Below are 8,504 nucleotides of genomic sequence, written 5' to 3'. Positions count from 1 at the left end.
CTGTGGTGTCATGTTATTATCAATATAAAGGAGGAGCAGTTGTGGTGTCCTGTTAGTAAATACAGGAGGAGCAGCCTGTGGTGTCATGTTATTATCATTATACAGGAGGAGCAGCCTGTGGTATCCTGTTATTATTATACAGGGGAGCAGCCTCTGGTGTCCTGTTATCATTACAGGAGGAGCAGCATGTGGTGTCGTGTTATTATCATTATACAAGAGGAGCAGCCTGTGGTGTCCTGTTATTATTATTTTCATACAGGAGGAGCAGCCTGTGGTGTCCTGTTATTATACAGGAGGAGCAGCCTGTGGTGTCGTGTTATTATTATACAGGAGGAGCAGCCTGTGGTGTCGTGTTATTATCATTATACAGGAGGAGCAGTCTGTGGTGTCCGGTTATTATATAGCAGCAGATGCAGAGTAATAATAACACTAATGAGCTGTCAGAGAAAGAAATAACACATAATAGGTATAACATGTATGTATGAGAAGTAGTCTGTATCCTGACAGTCAGAATCCTGATGCGCCCTATACCGTCTGCAGGATTCGGACGGGTCAAAATGCTGACAACTTTAAATGGTGAATTTTAGGGTTAGGTTGCGGGAGTGGAGAATTAGCGTACCAAAGGGGAGGGTTATGGTAAGGCCGCGGGGGGCTGTTAGGGTTAGGTTGCGGGAGTGGAGGGTTAGGGTACCAATGGGGAGGGTTATGGTAAGGCTGCTGAAATTAGGTAAGGCTGCGGAGGGGGTGTGTGGTTAGGTCTAGGCTGTGGGAGGGGAGGGAACTGGTGCCAAAGGAGATGGTTAAGCTAAGGCTGCGGGTAGAGGGGGGGTGGTTAGGGTTAGGGTGCGGGAGTATGGGTTAGGTTTAGCCTTAGAATACTTACTGAAAATCGCCAGCATTTTCACTGTCAGGATTCCGATGCCGACATTCTGACCATCTGGATTGTAAGATGGCGGGGCTGGCGGTAATATGGTCACACATTAAGTTTCATAGTGTGATCAGATTTCTGTGTATAAAGGGCACATCAGCAGCTGTAATTCATCACCAGCTTATTGGGGTGTACGGTGATAATGTCATGGTAACAGGTTTGGGGTTGGTGTCTTTGCTAATGGCAGGACATACATTCAAGATGAGAAGCCAAGAACATCCCCTTAGCCAACCGCACACATGTGTTGTTACAGCGCTACCATTGGGAGGTACTGGACCATCCTCCCTACTGCCCTGACCTGGCACTAAGTCATTTCCATCTCTTTTTACCATGGAAGAAGTACCTGGGTGGAAGGCGATTCACAGCCAACTGTGGATAAACAATCTGTACCAAGGCCATACTATTTATTATACGTATATGTACTAGGTGACTACATTTACACAATGAGAGGTCTTGTTACTTTATTTATTGAACCACCCTCGTATATACCAGATGATACATAACAAGAGCTGGGGAAGGATGTGTGAGAAGGACACAGACAGGCCATGTAACAAAGGGCAGCACTTCCTGAGCTGAGACTGTCTGTCAGGGCGTCTTGTTATTCTGAGCAATAGAGACTCTCTCAGAGACAGCCAGTGGCTGTGACAGTCCGCAGAGTGTCACTGATTGTCCCCCAGGACATGTCTCACCCCATCTAACGCTGCACACACATGGCCGGCAGGCTGGTCACCAGGGATCGCAAAATACGCACTATATCGCGTTTTTACGCGTTACAGGCACTGTGGGACTCAGTTTCTAAAAATGAGTGGGTCCCGCAGGACGCGCTGTCAGTCACTGTTCTGTGTTCACCGCAACAGCCAATGGCAATAACAGCCCTCAAAGTCTCCCCAACCAATCACAGCCGGCACAGTTTTCTTGTCCAATTGCCGCCCGAACCCTGCAGACAACCTCCCTCTGCCTCCTACCCTTCCCCCGGCAGTTGCTATGATGTTATCGCGGGCTGCCCGCTTGTGACTGCAGGGACTGCTGCCTCCTCCCTGGTAAGCTAACTGGGAGGGGATTGCCTGTATGACCCGCGGGCCGTGGCTGCATTGTAATCGGCCCTGCAGTGTCTGGTCATGCAGGGCCGGTTCGAGGGCTGTTCCAGTGTGCCTACACCTGGGCACATGATTTGTGATAACCCCCCAGCCGCCGGCAACAGTGCTGGGGTCTAGGGCAGGTGACACTGTCAGTGTGCCACTGGCAAGGCCTACTCTGCCTCCAGTCTGCCCACCCCGGAAGCCGCTAGGATATTATTGCAGGCTGGTCCTTGGGATTGTTGGTACTGCTGCGCCTCTCCAGTAAACCGGCTCCCTGAGGGGACTGCCTATTTCATCTGCGGCTGCATCATAGTCGGCTCAGAATTTTCTGGTCACACAGGGCAGCCACCACTGAGACCTTGACTTGTGCTGAGCCTCAACTGTCAACAACAGTACGAGGGTCCAGGGCAGGTGACATTGTCAGTGCGCCACTGCCCAGCCCACTCTGCCTCCATCTGCCCTGCAGCTTCAAGTTCCTCTGTCTGGACCTGGCTGCCGGCATTGCGCCCCTCCTGCCATTATGCGAAGACTCCCAGGCTACAGACTTATCAGCATTTCGGCCTCTCCCCACAGTCCATGGACAAAACTCAAAAGTAAGCAGTTAACCCCCTTCTTGCCTTCCACTACTGCCCCAGCTGCTATCTATCCTTACCCGTCACCCTAACCCCAGTACTGCCTGCCCTTATCTCCCCATTACCCCCAGTACTGCCCCAGCTGGAATGGAAAGATCTAAAAACAAAAAGGAAGTACTGAAGGCAATAAGCAACTTTCGCCAAGTATCTAACCAACACTTATTGTTATGGCAATTAGCTTAATTAAATCCCCCCAAAATGTCCTCCAAGGTGGCCCTATACTTTAGCATATTTTATTTCTTTATGTGAACATACAGTATATTTATGGACAATGAAATGTTTAGTAGACTACTCAATTCTAGGAGTAGTAATAGCTACTCTTATATTTACAATGCCATTTTCTTTCAAGTATACTTTTATTCCAACATAACTTACATCATTATGTTTGCACACACAACTCTGCTAGTAGCCACATTACAGAACAGTTTTAAATAAACACATAGCATTACAGGGAACATGCTACAAACATGCCCCAGCTGTTATCTATCCTTACCTCCTCCCTACTCCCTGCACTGCCTGTTGCTAACCCCCTCCATGCCCCCAATACTGCCCTAGCTGCTATCTATCCTTACCCCTCACCCTAACCCCAGTACTGCCTGCCCTTAAGCCCCCCTTACCCCCAGTACTGCCCCAGCTGCTATCTACCCTTATCCTACCCTTACACCTCACCCTAACCATAGTACTGCCTGCCTTTAACACCCCCTTACCCCCAGTACTGCCCCAGCTGCTATCTATACTTACTCCTCACCCTAACCCCAGTATTGCCTGCCCTTAAGCCCCCCTTACCCAGTACTGCCCCAGCTGTTATCTATCCTCACCTCCTCCCTACCCCCAGTAGTGCCTGTCGTTAACCCCCTGCTTGCCCCCATTACTGCCCTAGTAGCTATCCCTACTCCTCCCCCTAACTCCAGTACTGCCTGTCTTTATCCTCCTGTTACCCCCAGTACTGCCCCAGCTGTTATATATCCTTAACCCTCCCCCTAATTCCAGTACTGCCTGCCCTTAACACCCCTCCTTGCCCCCAGAGCTGTCCCATCTGTTGTCTGCCCTCATCCCCATAATATGTGATGGGACCCAGAAACCATGGAGTAGATTCCCAATTTCTTTCTGGGAACGGGACATTATACAGTAACATCGGGGGATGTGTTTGGGTGATGACTGGAGAGGTGACTGCTGGGAACGGGACATTATACAGTAACACCGGGGTGTGTGTCTGGGTGATGACTGGAGAGGTGACTGCTGGGAACGGGACATTATACAGTAACACCGGGGGGTGTGTGTCTGGGTGATGACTGGAGAGGTGACTGCTGGGAATGAGACATTATACAGTAACACCAGGGGATGTGTCTGGGTGATGACTGGAGAGGTGACTGCTGGGAATGGGACATTATACAATAACACCGGGGGATGTGTCTGGGTGATGACTGGAGAGGTGACTGCTGGGAACGGGACATTATACAGTAACACCGGGGGGTGTGTCTGGGTGATGACTGGAGAGGTGACTGCTGGGAACGGGACATTATACAGTAACACCGGGGGATGTGTCTGGGTGATGACTGGAGAGGTGACTGCTGGGAATGAGACATTATACAGTAACACCAGGGGATGTGTCTGGGGGATAACTATCATTGTGTATGTCAGGTTCCTATAAGGTGTCAGTATGTCACTGTCTATGTCTCCATACAGGAGGGGGAGTATATAGAGGAACACGGGTCTGTACAAGAACATGATGATGGAGAATCACCAGCCCCTCACATCACTGGGTAAGAGAAGACTGACATTTATTATACAGGGGAGAGCAACTATGGGGGCCCTCCTATATACACATCATCTGATAATCACATAGATCCAACATACTCAGTCACTGTGTGTCTCCTACAGATGGACCCAGTAACAGAAATACCCCAGAGAGATGTCCCCATCCTCTTTATTCACAGGATTGTATAGAGGAGAATCACAGGGTCCCACAGGAGCATCAGGTAGGTTGGATTTAGGGTCTCACCAGTATACCAAAGTGACAGTCACTATATGATGTGTAGAGATGCTGTGTGTGTTTTATCCACTGATATTGTACTGTTTATTCTCAATCAATGAAATCAAACATTTTTACAAAAAAACAATTTCTGTTTAGGGTACAGCTCAGACTAATAAGGTAGAAGATATAGAGGGAGAAGAAGAGACGTATGTGACGGATATGAAGGCAGAAGATATAGAGGGAGAAGAAGAGATGTATGCAACTGATATAAAGGCAGAAGATATAGAGGAAGAAGAAGAGACGTATTTAACTGATAATAAGACAGATGATACAGAGGGAGAAGAGATGTATGTGACTGATATGAAAGCAGAAGATACAGAGGGAGAAGAAGAGACGTATGTGACTGATATGAAGGCAGAAGATATAGAGGGAGAAGAAGAGACATATGTGACTAATATGAAGACAGAAGATACAGAGGGAGAAGAAGAGATGTATGTGACTGATAAGGCAGAAGATACAGAGGGAAAAGAAGAGACGTATGTGACTGATATGAAGGCAGAAGATATAAAGGGAGAAGAAGAGACGTATGTGACTAATATGAAGGCAGAAGATACAGAGGGAGAAGAAGAGACGTATGTGACTGATATAAAGGCAGAAGATATAGAGGGAGAAGAAGAGACGTATGTGACTGATATAAATGCAGAAGATATAGAGGGAGAAGAAGAGACGTATGTGACTGATATGAAGGCAGAAGATATAGAGGGAGAAGAAGAGACGTATGTGACTGATATAAATGCAGAAGATATAGAGGGAGAAGAAGAGACGTATGTGACTGATATGAAAGCAGAAGATACAGAGGGAGAAGAGGCGTATGTGACTGATATAAAGGCAGAAGATACAGAGGGAGAAGAAGAGACATATGTGAGATGTGATCAGCAGTGTAAGGAGGAGGAAATCCCTACAGATATCAGCACAGGTGAGTAATAAACACATTACAGAAAAAAAATCACATTCTCCTTTCTAAGTCACTTCAACAATCTCTTATCATACACCTTCCACTGTCAGTAAAAACTAATGAGGAAAATGTATCTTCCCAGTTGGGGAGTAGGGAGCCATCATCCCATTATACTCCTGCTCTCCCCCTCAAATCATGACACTGTGTTTTACCAGCCCAGAGATCTGACCAGTCTCCTCCCCACTCTCTCTGGTGTATCTCATACATCAGGAGCCATCAGCCCCTATTATACTCCTGCTCTCCCCCTCACATCATGTCACTGTGTGTTACCAGCCCAAAGATCTGACCAGTCTCCTCCCCACACTCTCTGGTGTATCTCACTTACTGAGATATAGATCACAGCAGGGTGCAGCTAGTATGACCTGTGTGTGATATAATGTATAGACCATGCCTGCACTCTGTTACACATACTGAGATGGAGATCCGGTGAGTGTGAGTATACAGGAAGATGCATCTAGTATGACCTATGTGTGATATAATGTGTAGACCAAGGGGTAGCTAATCACGGTCCTCGAGAGCTACCAACAGTTCACATTTTCCAGGTCACCCAACATGTGCACAGGTGTAGTTATTACTCACTGACACATTTGAAAAGTTCCACAGGTGGAGCGAATTATGTCACTTGCGATTCTGTGAGGAGACCTGGAAAACATGCACTGTAGCTCTCGAGGACCAGGGCTGGCTAACCCTGGAATAGACCATGCCTGCACTGTGCTACACATACTGTGATGGAGATCCAGAGAGTGTGAGATCACAGCAGGATGCAGCTAGTATGACCTGTGTGTGATATAATGTATAGACCATGCCTGCACTCTGTTACACATACTGAGATGGAGATACGGAGAGTGTGAGGACAAAGCAGGGTGCAGCTAGTATGACCTGTGTGTGATATAATGTATAGACCATGCCTGCACTCTGTTACACATACTGAGAAGGAGATCAGGAGAGTGTGAGGACACAGCAGGGTGCAGCTAGTATGACCTGTGTGTGATATAATGTATAGACCATGCCTGCACTCTTTTACACATACTGAGATGGAGATCCGGAGAGTGTGAGGACACAGCAGGATGCAGCTAGTATGACCTGTGTGTGATATAATGTATAGACCATGCCTGCACTCTGTTACACATACTGAGATGGAGATCCGGATAGTGTGAGGACACAGCACAGTTAGTATGACCTGTGTGTGATATAATGTATAGACCATGCCTGCACTCTGTTACACATACTGAGATGGAGATCCAGAGAGTGTGAGGACACAGCAGGGTGCAGTTAGTATGACCTGTGTGTGATATAATGTATAGACCATGCCTGCACTCTGTTACACATACTGAGATGGAGATATGGAGAGTGTGAGGACACAGCAGGGTGCAGTTAGTATGACCTGTGTGTGACATAATGTATAGACCATGCCTGCACTCTGTTACACATACTGAGATGGAGATATGGAGAGTGTGAGGACACAGCAGGATACAGCTAGTATGTCCTGTGTGTGATATAATGTATAGACCATGCCTGCACTCTGTTACACATACTGAGATGGAGATCCGGAGAGTGTGAGGACACAGCAGGATACAGCTAGTATGTCCTGTGTGTGATATAATGTATAGACCATGCCTGCACTCTGTTACACATACTGAGATGGAGATCCGGAGAGTGTGAGGACACAGCAGGATACAGCTAGTATGACCTGTGTGTGATATAATGTATAGACCATGCCTGCACTCTGTTACACATACTGAGATGGAGATATGGAGAATGTGAGGACACAGCAGGATACAGCTAGTATGTCCTGTGTGTGATATAATGTATAGACCATGCCTGCACTCTGTTACACATACTGAGATGGAGATATGGAGAGTGTGAGGACACAGCAGGGTGCAGTTAGAATGACCTGTGTATGATATAATGTATAGACCATGCCTGCACTCTGTTACACATACTGAGATGGAGATATGGAGAGTGTGAGGACACAGCAGGATACAGCTAGTATGACCTGTGTGTGATATAATGTATAGACCATGCCTGCACTCTGTTACACATACTGAGATGGAGATATGGAGAGTGTGAGGACACAGCAGGGTGCAGTTAGAATGACCTGTGTATGATATAATGTATAGACCATGCCTGCACTCTGTTACACATACTGAGATGGAGAGTGTGAGGACACAGCAGGATGCAGCTAGTATGACTTGTGTGTGATATAATGTATAGACCATGCCTGCACTCTGTTACACATACTGAGATGGAGATATGGAGAGTGTGAGGACACAGCAGGATACAGCTAGTATGTCCTGTGTGTGATATAATGTATAGACCATGCCTGCACTCTGTTACACATACTGAGATGGAGATACGGAGAGTGTGAGGACACAGCAGGATGCAGCTAGTATGTCCTGTGTGTGTGATATAATGTATAGACCATGCCTGCACTCTGTTGCACATACTGAGATGGAGATATGGAGAGTGTGAGAACACAGCAGGGTACAGCTAGTATGTCCTGTGTGTGATATAATATATAGACCATGCCTGCACTCTGTTACACATACTGAGATGGAGATCCGGAGAGTGTGAGGACACAGCAGGGTGCAGCTAGTATGACCTGTGTGTGATATAATGTATAGACCATGCCTGCACTCTGTTACACATACTGAGATGGAGATATGGAGAGTGTGAGGACACAGCAGGATACAGCTAGTATGTCCTGTGTGTGATATAATGTATAGACCATGTCTGCGCTCTGTTACACATACTGAGATGAAGATTCAGAGTGTGTGAGATCACAGCAGGATGCAGCTAGTATGTCCTGTGTGTGATATAATGTATAGACCATGTCTGCACTCTGTTACACATACTGAGATGGAGATATGGAGAG

General features: G+C 47.0%; 1 protein-coding gene across 1 annotated transcript in view; it reads left to right on the top strand.

The window, feature by feature from the left end:
• The window catches only part of LOC148480726 (uncharacterized), a 280,051-nt gene that overhangs the window by 82,033 nt on the left and 189,514 nt on the right, over positions 1–8,504 (top strand).

This window comes from Taudactylus pleione, unplaced genomic scaffold, assembly GCF_031769625.1.
Source record: "Taudactylus pleione unplaced genomic scaffold, aTauple2 ptg000603l, whole genome shotgun sequence".
In the NCBI taxonomy this organism is placed as follows: domain Eukaryota; kingdom Metazoa; phylum Chordata; class Amphibia; order Anura; family Myobatrachidae; genus Taudactylus; species Taudactylus pleione.
This window is presented reverse-complemented; position numbering and strand designations above follow the sequence as displayed.